Genomic DNA, 21,420 nt, shown 5'->3' on the forward strand with positions numbered 1-21,420 from the left:
AAGTAGGAACGATGTGACGTTTTTCCGCTCATGCAACAATGTAAAAAGGTAGGAACGAGGTACCTTTTTTTCTGCTCCGACATAATGGAAGGAAAAGGAAAATTGGTTGCCATATATTAAGAAGTTGGCCAAGTGAATTATTTTTGGCGCAAACTCAAAAAATTGCGCCAAGATAAATTTTTGAATTTCTCCGTAAATTTCGCACCAAATTTTACAAAATTTAATATCTAGGCCTAATTTGAGTTGCAGAATCGAAATATGGAAAACAATTGATATGTTATGTCTGAAAAAGGTCCGATTTTGTGTCAAAATACACATGTTAGAACATTGCTATATGTAAATCTAATACATACATATCCTAAGTCGCGCTTTCGAGACATGAAAAATGCAATTTGAATAGTCGGCCAGTGAAACGGAAGATATAAAACTGCACCCCTTTTTATTTTTTCCAGCAGTGTAAGTCTTTATAACAGGTAAACAGGTAAGAGCAGATTTAGCATCCGAGCGGCTTACATAGACTAATCTGGTGTTGTCCGCATGCCGCGTGTCTTTATATAACAGATGCTCCAACGTTCCACACAACAAATTTTCAATAACTATAAAAATTACAAAATGAATAATAATGGCAACGGATGGCACCCTTATGCTATTACAAGTAGTATATAACTAGAAATATAAGTTGCTGTTTACACTATTAGGTTTCAAAATTGTTTTTTGGGTGGGAGATGAAGAGAGGTTTTCTTTCCCAAGCACAAAGAATTTTCATGATTAAGAGTTACTTCCAAAGCATTTTTATAGGAAAGTCATTGAAGCAATTAAACAGATCTTCCCAATGTTCGTGAACCTAAAAAGATAACGATTTTCCGCTTGGTGATCAAATTTCTTCAAACTGAGAACGTTAACCATAAGGACTGAAACACCTCTTCTGAGCTCGAACAAAATGGATGAAGTCGAGTAAAATGTTGAAATCACCAATAAACAGTGTGAATAAAGCTGACATCGCAAACAAATTCATCATGTGAGATGGCAAAAGACATTGAATAAGCTGAATCTGCATCCTTATCTAGTTCGGAACTGAATTATTCAGGAACTGAACTATTATTCAGGAACTGAACGCTCCAGATTAGCTTAATAATTGCGCTATTGTCAGTGGCTCACATTATTTACTGACACCATTTCAGAAGAAAACTTCATTCTGCGTTTTTTTTAATGGATGGTGCTTTGTTTCATTTAAGTCGATATGTTGTAGAGACATTAGGTTATTTCGGAGCAGGAGACATGAAAAATGAGCAATGCCCTCGCCGGAACTCGAACCTCGGACCTCTCGAATACGCGCCGAGTGTGCTGACCACTACACCGCGAAGGCATGCGGAGAAGGCGGGAGAAATACTTTATGACTTTTTAAAAATGTCAATAGCCAGACTAATTTATCATTTGGGCGAATATAGCAAATATGGGTACGCTCTTCGAGTATGGCAAAGAGCAGAAATGCTGTCTGCTTTTAACACGAAAGCGGAGCACCAAAAATTGGCATGTGTTTCACCAAAGACCTCTATATCCTTAAAAAATTGGTGTGCAATGCTTTTACATCGAAAGATACTGAGCTATTTCTTTAGCCCAAAAGGAGCTCTTAGTCTCGAAATAAGTTTTCACGTCGGTTCACTATTTAAGGTCTATCACTTTACAGCGTATTTCTCCCGCCTTCTTAGTATGCCTTCGTCGTGTAGTGGTCTGCACGCTCGACGCGTGGTTCATGGGGTCCGTGGTTCGAGTCCCGGGGAGGGCATTGCTAATTTTTCATCTCTCCTCCTTCGAAATTGCCTAATGTCTCTACAACAAAATACTTTTGCATGGTGTACGCCCCTTTTCGATCATGTATTGGTGGCATATGTTTATTTTGTCCCGCTTCTTAACTTACTTTCCTTTCAGTGCTTCGTAATAAATACAAAGAAAACACATGCGATATACCTTATTGTTCTTCGTTATATTGTTTTTCACAGGTACTGCTTTTTTTACGAATGAGGATTTGAGGCAGCCTGTTGAAGGGTACATTTGCTTTCCCGTTATCAATGCATATCTGTTTGGTAATTCTGAAGCCATAGCAAACCTAATACTATATTCGAAATTAGTTGAAATAATAGTGGTGACGGTCTGTAACAGATCAGTGATAATTAAGTATTAATATTCTTAAAAAACGGAAAAGCGGCTATTTCATTTTATTTATTGTTAAAATCTCCTATCGAATTAAATTCTCTTGTTTCGGAATATTACATTATCAGTAAGAATTTCCTTAGACTGTTAACTCTCGCAATTATTTAAAATTCTTTTTGCAAATGTTACGCTGGACTTTATAAATATATAAGTCAAATGACTATATAATTGAAGTCAAAAAAATATGTACATTCTTTAAATGGTATACAAATATAAGTGGAACGTTAAGGAATGCAAGTGAAGTAATGTTAATGAAAGTGTAAGTGAGATTTTCTAGGTGAGAAGAAGAGTCTCGCCTCTCTCATTTTAACTGGAAAACTGGAAAAGATTAATTTTTAACAAAATAAAAGTTATTTTGAGCACTGTCACAGGCCGAAATAAGTTTCTCATAGAAAGCATTTAGCCGAGTTGTGAACACAGGAACTCTTTTAAAGAACGGACGCAAGAAAATAAAAGTGCTGAAGAGTAACTGCTTCATAGACTGCAGTAAGTTAATGTAAGCATAATTTTTATATTCACCAGAAAAGAAAATATTTCGTGCAATTCACTTCATTGTGATATTCAGCCTACTATGGAGTTCATTTCACTGCGACGGAGACTGAAATATCTTGTAATATACAGTACCTAAAGAGCAAGAGTACAAATAGGTAAAACTTTTGTTTCATTTGTCACCTATCTCAATTTAGATAGATTTGAAGTGGGTATTATAAAAAGACTTAATGAAACATTATTTAGATATCTTCTGAAAGTAATACGCAAACCCTCCATCGAGTAAAATCACTATACACTGGTAGTTCGACTCAAGTTTAAATTGCGGAAAAAGAGCCGGATTGTATGGGAGTTTTCGTGGCTTTTCTCATGTGTAACGAAAACTCTGAAAATGCATAACATGTGTCGGACGCAGTACAACCTCTTTGGATTTGTGCCAAAAAAAAAGGGAACTACCGACCAACTAACCTCATACTTTATGCATGAGGTTATTTGGTGAATACGGAGCTACTTTTCCTTATAGAAACCTCCACGAAGGCCTCCTTTCCCTCGGAGAGTTATCACTCGTGAGCTTTGTCATAATTCCAGAAATATATTCCAATCCTAAAGTATTTTGCAGCAATATGCTTCCTTCTTATGGCTGCAACTTAATAATATAATCGTTCACATACCAAATTTTTACAAAGCGAAATTTATTTGTTTTTGTAAATCTTCTATTTAATTACCAACTACTTAGTGGAAATATATAATAATTACGAGGAATAATTTCTATATAATTTATTATTATTCTATGTTATAATTATATTAATATCAGGACTTGTATTCCTCTTTACTTGCTTTGGAAACATGAACTGTCCTGACTCGGAACAGAGAGCTTACTCAAGCTATGTTCACTAAATTGTGAAGTAGACAATACACACAGGAAGGGTATACAAAACCCTTTCTTTTTCTATCTTTACAGCGATTTCCGGAACTTCGGAATACAGAGACCAACCACTTGTGGTCTGAACGTAAGAATATAAAAATACTAACTAAAACTCTAACTAAAACTAACTTTGAATTAATATACAAGTGCCTAACTTCAAGATTGGCCGTTATTAAAAAAAATCCGTATGTAGTACAGAGAGCTGCTAAAACTACGATACGTTTGAAATTATCAAGAGGACTAAACCTCTGGCCTTGAAGGCAACCAGCAACCGAGTAAAACTACTATGGCAAGCGGCCTGCTTCTAATAACTCCTTCCTCTCTCTTGCTTGGCAAAAAGCCACAACTTAAGTACTTGGCGTTGGCAAGACAAATTTGCATAAATAAGTTAAAGCTTTTAATTCTGGCCGGAAGTAGAAAATAAGAAGTGATAGTAAAGATTTAAAACAAAATAAACGTTAGTAAAACTTAGGATCCTTACACTATAAAATATTGATATTCTCCATTCTGCTTTATTTTCTCTAGCTACACATTTTGCTAATGAAAGAATGTATAACTGCATTTCAAGAATTAAATTCTAGAATGTCAATGATATTCAAGTAATTGTTCTGTGTTTTAATTTAATCATTATATTTACTGTATTTTCATTTCAAGAAATTCAAAAGTTAGCGTGCTAAAAGTGCCTGCTAATAACGTGCAGTATTACAAATGTATAATTAGCTCTTGTCCAAAAGAAGTTTTAATTTACCAGTTGAAGTGAATGAGTTAAAGCAATTATATAAAGAATTAGTTTAAATATTTTCTTAAAGTATTACTAAATGAGATTATCATGTTTAACTTGATAAATACGCTACGCAAATTTTTGATTAACGTTCAACTGAAATTTGTAATTTTGCCATGAGCATGCATATTCAAAGGAAACCCACAGCATGTTCAATACTCAGATATTCAAATACAAAAGAAGCTCAGAAGAGGAATTCAAAAGTAATAATATATAGGTTTGATTTCTAGCCCATCAGCGGCCAAGTGATAAGATCACTGAATATTGGTAGTTCAATCCGGGCTCAGATCTCTGTAAACCGGACTCACTGGAAGAAAGTTTTTGCAGTTGCATGCGAGAGTTCGTGTAATATGAATGCAAACGGTCCTCCCCGATGGCACCTTTTCTTTTAGGTAGAGAGCTCTCGTGTTCTTTGCCTAACTACAACTGACTACCTTACTACTTTACCTTACTACTTTACCTAAGCTTCACTGCATTTCATAAAAAGGTAATGAAACTGAACCACTGTAAAATGCACTTTTTTAAATTAGTATGCATATAAAATGCAGAACTTAGAAACTTCAAATGATGATATAATTACTCTGATTATTTATTTTCTATATTATCTGTATCTGTATACTATTGAAATAATACTAAATAACAAAGAAAAGTGTTCTTTTATTTTCTTTTTAGTATTTACTGTTACTTTAGTTTTTATTCCCGGGCCTTTTATTTTTTCCATGTTCGTTGTTTATTAATTTGCAGCAGAAAGCAGCGAAAAAGAGATGCCAATTTTGGCGATAAAACAACAAAAGTGCTACTCCATAGCTTGCCATTTGGCGAGAAAGTTAAGCATCGCCAGCACTCTTCATGATACCACGATTAACATAAGAATGGAAAACAATACCAGCAACAAAAAGTGCATTTATGCCCGACGCCGTCGACCTAATAGGATGAAAAGGATGATCTCTGGGATGAAGGGATGTTCGGATGCAGAATTAATAGCCCTAGCAAGTGGGCTCTGCTTTTTTTCTCTCTCCACCTCTCCCCGCCACCCCTTTTTCGTATATTCATATTTTTTGTTGGTAAGGGGACGGCTGGACAAATTTGTCCCGTCTGGCGGTTGTGTCCGTCACTGCGTACACGATGATGATTCTTTTTCGTTTGTCGTCGTAAAGGATAAATGGTAGATTTAGATTTTGTTCGTGCGTAATGTAGGAATGGAACCTTGGGGAATAAGAGGGAGGGTGACGTTGAACAAACACTGGTTGTGAATGAACGTTCCTTTTTATAGGCATATGGTAGGGAGGAACTTTATAAGGTAAAACTCTGGTTTGTAAAATATCAGTAAGTTTGGAATGACTCTCCTTATTGACGGAAGTGGATGTGTTTATAGATTGGAAAAAAAAAAGTTTTACTACGGAAATTTTAAAAGAAACTTAAATTATGCAGTATATTTGAGAAAGATTTCTAAGTTTAATATCTCTCGAACGAATAGTTATACATTAGAATGACAATCAAACGAAAACGAAACAGATAGAGGGACTTCATGGAACATATTTAGGAAAGAAGATTCTGTTATTATATGAAAATACTGAGCTTGGATAATTCTTCACAGTCTTCTACGAAATATCTTGTTGTTGTGCAAGAAAACTGTTCATCTCCACACTCGACGTTTTGAGTAAACGCAATTTTAGTTTTTAAACATTCGTGATGAATAGAAATCATACCTTTATGAATAACTGAGAAATAGGCATTGTCTTTTAAACAATTCACTTCTGTTTTAGTTCCATGTAATTCATCCACTTTCATGAATTTGATTCTTTATCGAAAATCTACTTTAAATGATTGCTTTCGTTATTTTCATGTTTTCAGCTTGTGACGGCAAATTAACGAGAAATATGAAACAATAACGAACGATGGCGTAATATAAAATGTATCATAAAACATAAATAGGATTCAGCCAAGGTTGATGGCAGAGCCGATACTACAGGTGCGGCTGCACCGGACGATAAAATTTATAGGCTGTAAAGTTTTTATAATTTAGAAAAACACTGTGCAACAAAATTAAAACTGACAAATTTTTTAGATTTTAGAAAAAGGCACTGAGCAGCAATACTTAGGAGCGGTAAAACTTTTAGCATTTACAAAGGCACCGGGCAGCAGAATTTTAGAGCTGCAAATATTGCACCGGGTGGCAAAATGCCTAGCGTCAGCTCTGCAGATGCTAAAGTGGTCCCAGTACTAAGATGATCCAGTACTACTGCAGATGCTGCAGATGCTTTTTTTTTTTTTTTTTTTTTTTTTTTTTTTTGTCGATTTTTACCAATGCCTTTCCAAAGTGCTAACATCGCTGATGTAAACGTATTCATACGTTTTGGACATCATCAATGGAAGGTATAAAATTATTTATAAAATATGGACAAAAGTGGCATTTTTACCAATACGATGGGCGGCCATAACATGGCAATGAAACAGAACAAATATTCAGCTTATCCTAAACTCAGTCTTTATTTTAAGAAATAAATAAAATAATGCAGAATAAAAACCATCGTAATTTTGGTCATGTGACATTTTGCCATAAAGATATCAAATATAAATTTTTATATGCATCCTGCATAAAATGCATTCTAATTGAGAGCTTTCATAACTCTGTCCCTTCACGAAGGTTCTCACGCTGATATGCAGTCATCAAATCGTTGTAACCTTCAAGTTGTCGCCCAGGTGTTCCCTATCTAATGTGCACTATCGTGAAGGTGCGAACATCGACGGACTTCGATAAAGGAGCAAGCACTTTTATATCAGGCCACAGTCAGTGTGCAGTATCGTTCTGAAGATTAAAAATGGTTTCATAATATACAAATTTGGATGCTAAAAAGTTATTCATGTTGAGAAGCAACCAAAAAAATGTCGATTTCCATGGTATTATGAAAACTGAATTTCATTCGGTTAAATTCTGAAATTAACAAATGAGAATTTGAAGTCCAATATTATAGTACTTTCAGGGATATGTTATGTGAAGAAATATTTTAGCAAATTGAAATGGAAGATTTACAATACAAATAGTAATTTAAATTTTGTAAACTTTGTCTTTTGTGCTTGAATGCTGGGATAAAATGAATTTTGCCAAAATGTGTCATGTGGACGAAATTTATTTGATCAGTTTCTTAAATTTAAATCAGAGTCCTATGATTAATTAAACTAAAAAAATCATTTAACCATGCAACATTTTCGAAATTTTCTGCACATTAATACAAAACAAAATATCTGATGTGCTCACCACAGGACTTTCCTTGTACGTTTTGTTAAATGATACACATCTTTTTCTGTACTTCATTTAAACTTATTTCCTCTAATTTCATTACAAACATATTTCTAATACAATCCATTTAGTTCTCACTTCAAAAATATATAAAAGCTCAAACAATCTTCATTGAAAATTGCAAAATACTGATAAACCTAAAACATCAGAGGTAAAAACAGTTTAAAAAAATTTTACAATTAAATTTAGAATTTCTACGCAAAAAACAAGCAATTCAACCAGCGGGTGTTTTCTGCCCAATAGGCCACAAGATGGATTTTTAGGGCACTAAACTAAAGTTTACTTTCGGTCTCACTTGGCAAAAAGACTTTGGTGCACAGACTGACTTAATTCACTATGTCAACACTCCGCTTAAACTTAATTCCTCTTAATCTTTTAAATCTTTGATAATTATACAGCTATTGCATGCATATTAGCTAAAGGCATAAAAACCTTAATTGGAACATAAGAGTAATATGATTTAATCACTTTTAAAGAAAAAATGCTCAAATTACGAACATATAAGAATAAAAAAACTGAGTTCCTGGTGGGAATTATATGTATATATTATATGTGTATATATATTTATATTGTTCGAGGTCATTGAGTAAAGGGATGATTACCCTACCTAAGAAAAAAGTGTAGTGAAGTAATTATAAGTAAGCCTTTTGGACAGGAGAAATGAACAGGTAAAAACCTAAAGGTGAACTTAAAATTAATTACACATGAAGCATCGCAAAGAAACGTGAAAAAATATGAAAAGCAAAATATTAAATTCCCTGTTCAGCCCTTCAAACAGAACTTGCCAAGGGCATATATGTTTGGTGCAGCCGATTGCAACCAAAAATAGAGTTGCACAACTACATGTTATAGCAGCCCCATATACAAAATTTCAACGCTCTACGGCTAGTCGTTTTTGAGTTATGCCAGATACATATCTATGTACTTAGAGATGTCATGAAAAAAGCTCTTCTGAATCAATTTTAAATTAATTTTACAATTCATTTTGGGAAAAAAAGGTGTCCTTTATTCTGTTCATACTTAGAGATGTCATACAAAAACATCGTTCAAATGGATTCGAGAGCTGTCAAAATGGGTATTTTCGTTGCAATATGATACCCGAAATTTTTCGAGATTACAATACTTCAAGTAAATGCAAGTAAGGAAGTAAAATGTACTAGAAACAAAGATATTCGATAGCATTGGATTATTTGGAACTTTAGAATAATTATGCTCTTAGACTAAACCTAGGCAAAATTTCTAATACAGTACATCATTTGTTTAGAGGTCTATCTTTTGATTTTTCAACAGTTATATATACTTCACACAGATTAAAAACGTGACAGATTTAAATTTCACACAGATTTAAAAACGTGAATGGGAACTCATTAGTGCTACAGTAACAATCAACTATTCAGTGATGGCCATCTCAGAGAATGAAATATAAACAAAAGAACCAATTTTGCAAAAAAAGTTAAGGTTATCTTCTTAAAAAAATTAACACATTGTTGAACAATATTCTCAAGAAACTAAACGGTATTTACGCCACACGTGAAAAACCACGCATGCAGTGTGTCCTTACAAAACACCGATATCGAAATCAAAAATACCTTCTCAATATTTCACATCTTTAGCCATTTGTCTGAAATTTAAAACTTGGATATAATAAACTATGCAAGTATCTACTCAAAATACATCTTAGCATGTTCAGTAACTTAAGACTTTCAAACAAAATGCCTGTAAATCATTCTAAACAGAGCAATCATTTAAGGTAAGCTAATGTAAAAGGTCATTCGCCTCTTGAATTCCCTAATTTCGGAAATTCTAAAGATACGCTGTTTTTAAACATTTTTAGCCCATTGCGGTGTTAGCCCAAATGCTCTCGAAGCGTCTATGTGTCAGTAACTGAAAAAAAAGCCTGTAAAATCTGAAAGCTTTGAGAGAAGTCCATATTTTGAATTTCGAAATTTATATTTCGTACTTGATAAAACTGTAATGGATATTTTATTAACAAACTCAACGATCTGAAAGCTATCAATGTCAACACTCTACGGAATAAAATAATTTTATATTCAACCCGCCAAACTGTAAAAAATTCTAAATGTATGCTTCCTTAAATATTTTGTGATTTTGCGGTTCAATTGAACTTTATACATAATAACAAACTTTATACAAAATAATATGCTCACCAGAGGACTTTCCTTGTACGTCTTGTTAAATGATACACATCTTTCTCTGTACTTCATTTAAACTTATTTCCTCAAATTTCATTACAGAAATATTTCTAAGGCGTAAGGGCGAAGAACATGATATTAAATTAATAAATTTAACACACAAAATGTTGACAATAAAAAGACGAAAAAGAATGTTTTACAAGCCATCTTTCCAAGAAAATTGAAAATTCATATGAACTAAGAAAGACCCCAAAAAAATCGATAACTGTATGCCAACACTTAACATTCTATCTGAAATTCTAAACATATGCTGCTCTTTAAATTTTTATAATTTTGCTGCTGAATTGTATATAGCATAAGTGCCAAGAAAATGATACTTAAAGGAAAAGAAAAAAAGGAAAAATGAAAAGAAAAGAAGGAAAAAAAAAAAAAGAAATGAGTTAGCAGTAATGAAAGTAACAGCAGATTGGTAGATTACGAGCTCAAAGAGAACTTAAAAAAATTCTTAACAAATTTTTTGGGAGGCCAGTTAAAATCGGAACCCTTTCAGATATTTTTTTTAAAAAATTTTTCCCTTCTTCCTGACCGTCTTCCATAAAGCTATGATACTTCTCAGTTTGATTTTAGAATCAAGCCCTGTGCATTTTATAATGGTCTTTTTACATAATGTAACGTTTTGTGGTTTTTTTTTTTGAGTAGTCAATTTATCATAATGCGTTTTTATGCGTTTTACGAAGTGTTTTGAAGGCGTGTAGGGAAAATCCTGGTACATTTGAGATTCGAATTTTCGGTTTTTAATTAATTTTAGTGTCTTAAATGAAAATTTTATGGATTCTTTTTTCGGTTTTTTATCTGAAATGAAAGAGGAGAACAGAACACGTTTTCGAAACATATTAATCGACTTTTGTGAAGCTTCTTCTGATGAGTTCTGAATTGGGGTTTCAGTAAAAGGAGATTAATTTTAGTTTTATATTTTTTTATCTTGTATTTTTTCCCTTTTTGCATTTTCATTTTGATTTTTAGATTTTGTACTACTACGAATTCTTATTTTAATTTTGATATATTTGGATTTTGTGTTAAATCTCTTATACACGATTGCTAATATTAATATTGTTGAGGAATAACTTAGCTTCGACTCCGGTTTACTTTTAACTTTAGAATCTTTAAGTCTATTTAAAGATTCTAAAGTTAAAAGTAAACTGAAGTCTATTTTACTTCGATCCTGCAGCTATAGCGCAGGACGTATATAAAAATTTGCTTTTAATTTTGCCTCTTATTATTTCACATTTTGTATGTATATATAATTAATAAAATTAAACTATAACTATCCAAGCAATTTTAAATTTAATATTAAGATAAAAAAATTTAAAACTTTATGCTGAATTGAATTTAAATTTAAATAAAACGGTTGGTATAGAATTGTCAACAATCTTTGATTAAGAATGAGGGTATGTAGGAAGAAATTTTCAGAATAAAAGGTTTTTTACTAAAAAGTAAATTAATTAAAATTTGTTGTAGCCCGTTTATTACTATTTCGTGATTAAAACATCTTCAAGAGATAGCTTAATCCGAAGTTAAATGCTTCAACTAACATCTGCTACACCAAATACGTTTCTGTTTACCTTATTTAATCAGTAGTAAATACTTTTTTAAAATAAATAACGTGCACTTCTGAAACACACACGCATCCATAACGACATGAACAAAAGGAGGAAAGGACTATTAAGAATCCTGCGGCTAGGCTGCATTAATTTAACTAAACACAATTAAACATAAGAGTGAAAAAGGAATACTCCTGTTAAAATTCCAATATTTCAGTAAAGTAAAAAACATGAAAGTCAATGCAGAAATCTAAGAATTACTATTTAAAGTCTACACAAATTCCAATTTGCCAAGTAATAATAAGTAATAGAAAAATTTAAATAAAAATTTATATGATTTTAAATTATTAAAATATTAAAAGTATTTTAAATAATATTATTTTTCTATCTACCATTACCTATTACGACTTTGTAAATTGGAATTTATGTAGACTTTCAAATCGTAATTTTTAATTTCCTTTATTGGCTTTCAATTTTATGATTATATATATATATATATGCATACACCATTTGTAAAGTGTATATATTGAAGATTCCAGGTTACAGAAAGGAAATGGCTGAATTTACCAAATTCTTAAAATATCATGTATAGACATTTTATAAAGCTTGATTAAAATCTGTGGGAAGCATCGAACGATGTGGCCACTGAAGACGCTGTTTAAGAAATTCTGAGACTAAAGAAAAACAAAGTAGGTAAGAAGAAAAAAAAAAGGTGAAAATCAAGGTTATTTTTAAAAAAATCTAACTAAATGAGGGCACTTTTTTCAAGCTTTGTTCCAGTTCTAAGAAGTGCAATTCTTGGAAGAGGAAAGAAAATTCTTTTCCCCTTTTTCGAAGCCAAATGATTTGTTGGAGGGTAATATTACTAAAACCAAAAGCTTTATTGTAAGAACTCAGTTCGCAAAGAGCTGAACAAGTGTGTAAGCGAAAGAAAATCAAAAAGCTAAACCTAATTTTATAGAAAAAGGAGGAAATAAACTTAATTTCATGTATCAGATTTTCCGGCAATTCAAGGCGAAAACTAAGTAAAATTTCAAGTTAAATGACTTTCTAAGATTTTTCTCTGTATTTAAGGAGTAATGTTTCATTTCTTCTTGCATTATATATATTATATACACACACAGGAACTGAATAATTTTTTATGCATACTTCGAGTTTCAATTTAAAGAATGAATGAAACAAAGTAAGATTTCTGATAACAGCAACATTGTTCAAGTGCCATCTTTTAACAAAAGTGTAAAAAAGTTGAATTTATATGCAGATCCCCTCTGAAAGACTTTTTATTTACCACATTAAAAAGTTTTTTGGAGGGGAGTTTTCAATATGTAATATGGAAAACTGAAAAGAAAATTTGTATGACGGAAACATTTCATCCGAAGATAAGAAATGTTCGTTTAAGAGGTGGGTGTTGAAACCCCCAAATCTTCAAAAAATCGTGATTTCGGATTTTTGCATTTTCAAATTCTCTACACTTTTATCTTTCTGAAAATACCATTCTTTAATCTCTATGAAAATTAGAACTGTGAAAAATGTAGTTTTAATTTGTCATCGATTGCTTTGATCAATGAGGATTTTTACATAAAAACGCATTCTTCTCCAAACGTGATTTTTTTATACTCGATGTACCTTTTCTCAGGAACTACTGCTCACAGGTATCTAAAATTTTTATGGCTTATCTATTACGTTTCCTAATATTTACTGAAATGAGCTTTTTGTGATAAACTAAGAAAAAAAATTTTTTTTTTATTTTTTGTGCGAGAAAAGTGCTAAATTTTACTATGCCTAACAAAATATTCTGTAAATCACTTTAAAATTCAAAATGTTTCATTCAGCATTTCAGTATAATCAGATTGGTGTACTTTAATTACACAAAAAATTTCAAGCGTGTATCTACAGCAGATTTTGAGAAAAGGTATATCGAAAATGGCCAATTGAACATTGCCGGTATAGGGGTTGCTGATACCCCTTAAAGGATCATAAAAAATCTAATTTGATTAAAACAAAATCCTGAATTTCAGCATCTTTACAAATAATAGCTTGAAAGGAATGCTTCTAAATTACTAATTTTCAATGTAAATAGCATGTTTTGGTAATTGAATTTAAAAACTTAAACACACTTGATTGTCTTTAATATTAGCATGCAGTCTCTCCAAACGTTTTAACTTGGACCTATAGAGTAATTTTAGTAAGACTTAGTTTATTTATTTAATATTTTTTTAGCTGAAAAGTGCTTCTAGTCTCGAAATACAATTTTACGTTGATTCACCTTACATGCTGTCCACTGTAAATGCGTTGTTTCACTTTTCATTCGAGTCTGTTGACATTCGGCAAAATGTAAGATTTATCTCTCAGATTTAAACTGTCTGTTATTGATTGACAAACTAAGGTACTTATCCAGTTCTTAAGAAAGTTATTTTTAAAATTTTTAATCGGATTGCTTTAAAATAAAATGCATTTAATTCATGATACAACTAATTAAAAACAAAAATAGCTTTTAGAGAATTCCGTTATATGCATCTTCCCTTTTAAAGTATACAGATTATGTATAACGTTTCCATGTTTGTCCAAATGCATATTCATCTAATACCCTATAAAATGTTTCTCTATTCTACATGGGTCATCTCTGTTGATAAATCTCTACTGATAAGCCACATTAAGCAAAATCTGAATTCTTTCAGATTTCCTTCCCTTCATTTGATCGTTTGATTTGTGGGGAAAAATATTTTCCTTTCTTATCTGCTTCCCCACATCTTCTCACGAAGTCTTCATAAAAATTTTATCGCTGTATTTAGCGTCACATGGTCTTAATCTGCTGGACGGCTACTTAAACTAATTTGTTTTATATGCTGGAAAAATAGGACTACGGTAAACCATATAAGGTATATTTAATTTTGTTCAGCTTTAGAGGTTCTTTTGTTTACCTTAGTTACTTAGTTACCTCATTTTGTTTACCTCATTGGTCCCGTTGATTTTATTGGTCATTAAAGTAGAAATCAATGAATCACAGATGCATTCTATCATAAATGAGTTTCGCTATTTCGTTCGTGTTTTGAAGCTGTGACTATTTTTTAAAGCGTTTGGATTGACGGGGAAGTGACCAATGTAAAATGACACACTTCCAATTAAAGTAGCAATACCCATAGGGAAACAAATGGTCGTAGTGATAGGAAGATTCGTGAACTTTTAATAAAGATAGCAAACGGTGTACTTTTTTATATTTATTGCGAAGCGAAGCTAATAGGAAACATGAGCAACAGAAATATAATTTTTTAAATAGTAATAACATTTAGACAGCAAAATGTAAAATAAATATTTTTTAACAAAGAAACCATTTTCCCCTGTATTTAGTGTCTATAAGAGTTTAAAGTAATCTGGCAACTGCTAGAGGACAAAAATAATACTTAACGATTTTAACTGATTGAAGAATGGCAATCGAGAAAAATTACAAGGCATTTTTATTAGATCTTGATTTCACTTCTGCCAGAATTTTGCCAAATGCAGAAATTCAATTTCATTATTGTAAATAAAACTTACTGTCCTTTAAATTTTTCTGCATAAAATTCAGCTAATTTATATTTAAATGGGTTGAATAATGTTTTGCAATTAATTGTGTAGTAGAATCAATGGTAAACGAAGCTCACAAACAATATTTTTTTAAAACCTCACACGTAAATGCTTATACATTTCTCATTTTTGTTCTATTGAAATAATGTAAAAATAAATATTTAAGGATGAATAACTTAATTATTTCCTTTCGTTACATGCTAAGTAAAAGGTATCGCATAAAGAACGTAAAAATAAAACACAAATTCATTTTATAAAGTTTAAACCACAGTTTATATTTAACCTTCATTTATTAAACTTCCTCGAAAATAAGTAACTGATAAATATTCATAATTTTTTGGCTCTGCAAACATGAATCATCCATTGAAACGCATTTATGATTCATAATAAAAGCAAAACGAGAGAAATTTAACAACTTTCTGTAAACGGGAGCGAAATTTCCCTTTCTATTCTACCTTTATTTATTATGCACATATTTTTTTCTTTCTCGGAAAAGAATGTGGTTCTTTTTGATGTGACCACTTACATAACAATCTCCGCAAAAAGAACAGAACCTTAAAATAAAAATAATAAGAATAATAAAAAGTAAAAGAAAATATCGCTCCTAACGCGTTTGATTTTGAAAATTTATCCGCATAATGTTTTCTGAAAGCTTAGGAAAGCGATACATTGTCTTCTGCCCCCCTCCACCTTCATCCATCACCTCCCCCCGGAAACTCCTCCATCCCAACCCTCTTTCGCGTAAAAGTGGGAGGGGGAGGAAATTATTTAAATGAGATCACGTGACCGCCGTTTTGTGGCGCCTTAAGCCCTCTTCTGCAGAGCACCCCCTCCTCCACCCTCTTCCCTCCCTCCCCTAACGATCTCCATCAGCATGCGGATCAGATACGGGGAGGACGAGATAGAACGGAGGGGGAGGGTCGAGATGGAAAGGGGGAGGGCATCAGCAGAAGTGCCCCCGTTCCTCCAGTTACCTGAACGCATTCATTACCGCCTGCTAATTGGCGGCAAATTTATTGCACAACACGAACTCTCATTGAAGTAGATGTGCCTGCGTTATTCACTCAGTCTTCTGAGACTCGTAACATGGCGTAAGTTGTAGGCTTTTACGCCGCATTTTTCTCTTTGTGAAAATTTTGCATACGCGCAGATGCCACTTAACATATTCCGAACTTTTTCAAATCGCTCTAAAAGTTAGATGTGACTGATAAATATCAAGTTATCTTATGATTACTCCGTATTCTTTAAATTATATACATTAAAAAAATTAATGAGAGGAAAAAAACTGAGAGAAAAGAAGCTATATTATTCTGATCTAATGAAATGGTGGCCTGTACACTCAGTTTTTAATATTCATTCATTTTACAGATTTAATCAGATTTCTCGAAACTGGAAACAGCTGAAACGAGGTTGTGTGGAAATATCGAATAATTGAATGAACGACAATTTCAGCAAATTTTTACTTTAAAGCGTCTACATAATGCATTTAAAATGACAAAATAAATTATTCCAAACATTATTAATAGCCTTATTTTTGTCTATTAAGAAATGCTGAAATATATTTAAAATCAACAAATAATTCTTTAACAGTGCACATACATTAAAAAAATGCCAATTAAAGTAAATTAAAGTAATATCAGCACAAAATCTTACGATTGTTATGGAGAATAAGAAAGCTTCTGTTTGCTTAAAAACTATAACAAAAAGTTAGGATTTTGTTTTCCTTTTTAATAATAATTTTTAGAACAAAAGGAATTTCCGTAAAAGCATTAGTATCAATAACATAACGAAAACAATGTTCAAAACATCATGTTTTAGTTTCTTAACGAAAACATTTTAAAAGTTTTAATGCATAGAATTAAAAATATAGAATATCAAAAGCTTAGTTCCACATCAATACAAATAAAAGTACAGATTAAATTAAAATCATTTTTAAATACATAAATAATGTATTTACAAAAACAATAATCCAGTTTATGGTGAGGGTGAATAAATGACTTAAAAAGCCAAGCAAATATTCACATTTATAAATACAATAAATTTGGTATATTGTGAAGGAAAGATTGATCAATTTGTAACTTTATTTGGCTGTCTTACTAATTACGAACATGGTACATTTCAGAGAATAGAACAGGTGCTCTTTAAGTTATTTTTAAATTGCTGTCTCAACTTTTAGCTGCGCTCTTGACAAAAATTTGTTTATATTTGTGTGTTTGTGTATGCATGCGTTACATAAGTCCAATCATAAGATTGATGGGAAAATCAAGCTGAAATTAGGTAATTAATTAAATTGCTATTATAAAAAATCAGAAAATCAAGCTGAAATCAGGTAATTTATTAAATCGCTATCATAAAAAACCAGACAAGTCAAGCTGAAATCCGGTAATTAATTAAATCACTATCATAAAAAACCAGAATTTATATGAAATATCTACATTCCATTGCTAAAATAAGGTTAGACAGAAGCAGTGGAAACTGCATCATCCATCGCAAGAATAATTACTTAGCAAAGAATCAAATGAAAAAATAAGAGTAAATATTATAAACAGAGAATAGCCGAAAAGCAATAAATAATTATAACTGAACGTCTTCTTTTAAATAATAATAACTGAGCTCCATATTTAGTAAAAACGATAATAACTGAAATTATAATTTAAAAAATAATAATAAATGGATTTCTTATAAAAAATGGTAGCAGCTGAAATCAATATACCAAATAACTGAAATCATTGCTTAAAAAATAATAATACCTGAATTTCTTATCTAAAAAGAGACTGAAAATAAACAGCATTTTATTGAACTTATTTTTATTTTAAAATTCCTTCTTTCCTTCTTCCCCCTCCAAAAACATTGCTCTCGAGAAATAAAAGAAAAACTTGATTAAATCTCTTCTCTCTTCCCCTGCTCTTCCAGCAAATATTGAGCATCTATTTTACAAAAAGGTAAAGAATACGTCCACAAGTTCTGTAAATCCTTCATTTTCTCATCGTTTAAGCAACTAAAAAGGCGGTCATGCAGTCGTGGTGCTAACAAATTAATAATTCTTCAGTTTGTGGTGGCTTAAAGGAGTAACTACGAGAGAAGGTCAAATTTCTCTTCATATGCGTTGCAAATATGAAGCGATTTCTTACAGAATTTTCTCCAAGATGATGTTGATGATATCATAATAAACTTTTTATGAGGCTTCTGAAGCATAAAATTTTAACGTTTTTGTTTATGACTATTTTGCATTTAATTCTCTCTCCCTCCCCGAAATATAGATTTTTGAAAAGATCCCTTTACATAAGAAAAATTCTTCAATAATTCAAAATCTTGTTCAAAAGTATTAATTGTATTGTAGAGACATTAAAAAATTTTTAAAAGCAGGCAGGATGAAAAATTAGCAACCGCCTTCGCCGGGAATTGAACCACGGACCTCTAGAATACCAGCCTAGGGTGCAGAACCACTACACCACGAAGGCACGCTAGGAAAGCGGGAGAAATACCTTATAGTATTTTTTTCTCAGATATAGTTTCTCAGTAAATCTTTAAATTTTACGATTTTTTTACTCAAAAAAGCATTCTTAAATGACCTCACCTTCAGGATTTATCAAAAATGAGTAACGGTATGAGTAACGTTATCCACATTGTGTATAAATGGGAAGACTGCACGGAGAATGTCTCATTTGGAAATCGCATTTGAATATTTTTTATTTCTGTAAATGTCGTGTTAAGCCTCCTGTAAAAAGAAAAATCTACTGCCAGCATGTACCGAAATTCAACAGCGGCAGAATCGCGGCCTGTCGGGACTGCAGTTTTTCGTTCCGTGACATTGCTGCTTGTGTTGGTCGGTATCCGATGAAAGTCATGTGAATATGGAATGGATGGGTCCAAAAAGACCATAGTTGAAAGCCGTTCTCAATCTCAATGACCTTCGGATCATTAACATCCGGGAGAAGAGACATGTTGTTCTCTTGGTCTTGCGGGATCGCGCAGCCAAGTCACGTACTCTGAGTCGGGAATCGGGCTTCCGTGCAGGATGATGAGTAATTAACAATGCGATGTTAACAATGTGATGATCCTCATTAACAATGCGACGACGTCTGCAGCACCATGATGCGACCACTGTTGCGGCTTTCCTTGCGGACCATTGTTGTGACAATAGAGATAGGCACGTCAAAAGTAACGTGACGAACGGCAACACTGGATATAAGAGTAGCACTATATCGTTGATTCTGACCAATCTCGGTTCTGCGTACAGCATCATGATGGCCATATCCATGTGTGTAGGCACTGAGGAAAACGATGGTTGTCGGCTCACATTCGTTATCTTCATACTTGCCTTGGCATGGTGATATGGGGTACCATCGGGTACCCATCCCGATCCATTGCTGTTCGTATAGCTAGCAATGTGGAGAGCCGTTACATTTCTGAACTGTTAAGGTCCATCTTCGGGGGCCTACGTTTCACCATTTTGCAACAAGATAATGCACTATACTGGATGTTCCCCGCACTGTCTCAACCTTCCTCGATATACAGGGTACTCGACTGTTGCTCTGGTTAACATGTTCTCCAGATCTCTCACCCACTGACAACATCTGGCCAATGATGGGTCTGGGTCGGGTCATCTGGTCTGGGTTGTCGAGGGCCTGGCATACCACCACTCGCCAGTCACTACGATTAACGAATCCTGGCATACGCATAGAATGAAGTATACGTATATGTCATTCAAGCTCTGTTCAACTCGATGGCCAGCCGGATTAGAGTGGTAATTGCTGTGCACGCTTTCTACCCCAAACCGCCTGCAAATATAATCCTACCTTCCTTCCATTATACTATATATGTGCAATAAATAAGATTCGACTATTTCCTTTCCTTCCTAGTGCAGTAATTTTCATCACCAGCAGTGTAATTTAAAAGCAGATTACTTTTAAATCTGATTTGCTGCACGTTCTTGAATTATTTTTTTAGTTATTCTTCTCTCAAAATTTTTCTCTCACATTATTTTTTTTAGTTACTTTTCTCTCAAAATTTTAGCCAAAGATCTATCAAGACAACATTAAAACTGGCATGAAACAAGCATCGAAATTCGATAAGCGTTTTATACAAACATAGAAACTCACAGTAAGCGAACATATATCAATTCATTGCGTAAAAACAAGCTAAGGAAAACGTATATTAAAAACATAAATATAGATAAAGCAATCAAGAAGTTTGTTACCTAATGTCGGTCAGAGTGAAACTTTAGTTTTCAAATTGAATATATATTAATAAAAAATTTTAATTCAAATAGAAGATTCTTCTTCAGTTGTTATCCAAAGCTGTTAAAAATGTAATTATGTATTGGCAAAATCTATGTGATTCAAGGTTTATATACTATATATATATATATAATTCCACTAAAATTAATCTTAGGAGATAATATAATCGATATTTCTTTAGTAGATAAATTATTATTACTTACTTTGCAGCAATTGCGCAAGTAGTAGAATAACTCGATTTCGCACTAAGTGAATTTAAGATCATACAACATTTGATATATATATATATATAGTGCTCTAAGTTTTTCATTATTTCTTGTGAGTTTTTATTTCAATTTCGTTTAGATTAAGTCTTTTCACTAAAGTTTTATAATTTCACTTGTGTTTTCATTCTTTTGATAATGTTCTCTTTGTTTAAAAATAAAATTTTGACTTCAGTTTTTCCTTAAAGCATATTATTATTTCACTTACGTTTTCAGCTCTTTGAATACAGCTCTATTTATAGGTAAACAATTTTGATTAGAATTTACTTTCTTTTTCCTTGCTTTGGGGAGAAGCCAGAATTTTCGGGTGAACTATTATAATTAAAATACATTGAAATGCTCCATCGGCTAATTCTGGATACAGAAAAGCAAAGATTTTTGAGGGAAAGAGATTTCATTTGATGTCAGTGTCCCTCTTCCTTACAAATTGGCATTGAAGCTGATTGAATTGATCTTCTATTATGTTCTTTTTTTCTTTAAATTTCATTGATTTTTTAATAAGGGCATTGCTTGTTTGAAGTGTTTTGGTTTTGATATTAACCTCGTTTTTGCATGTATAGGATTATTTAAATTTTATTACTTATGAATTTCAATTTTTGGTCTTCGTGAAAAATTGGTTCTGAATTTCTTACTTTATGTCTTTACTGATAATTTTTCAGCAGCTTAATGAGCGAAAATACTAGACATGTTACGTTTAAAAATTTTTTTTCTGTAATTATATATTACGTTCTTTGTGTGGAAAGATTAGGATCTCGTTATGAAGCTTCCTTTAGAGCCAATATCTGAGATGATTGCCTGAGACTGTCATATAAAGTCGACATTTTATTAGCAGTTATTGAGGCAAAATTTCTAGTCTCTTGCAGTTTAGAAGAGAATTTACCATATTTTTACC

The sequence above is a fragment of the Stegodyphus dumicola genome, chromosome 7 (genome assembly GCF_044657685.1).
Source record: "Stegodyphus dumicola isolate Sdum_Otavi_A_Nest chromosome 7, ASM4465768v1".
NCBI lineage: Eukaryota > Metazoa > Arthropoda > Arachnida > Araneae > Eresidae > Stegodyphus > Stegodyphus dumicola.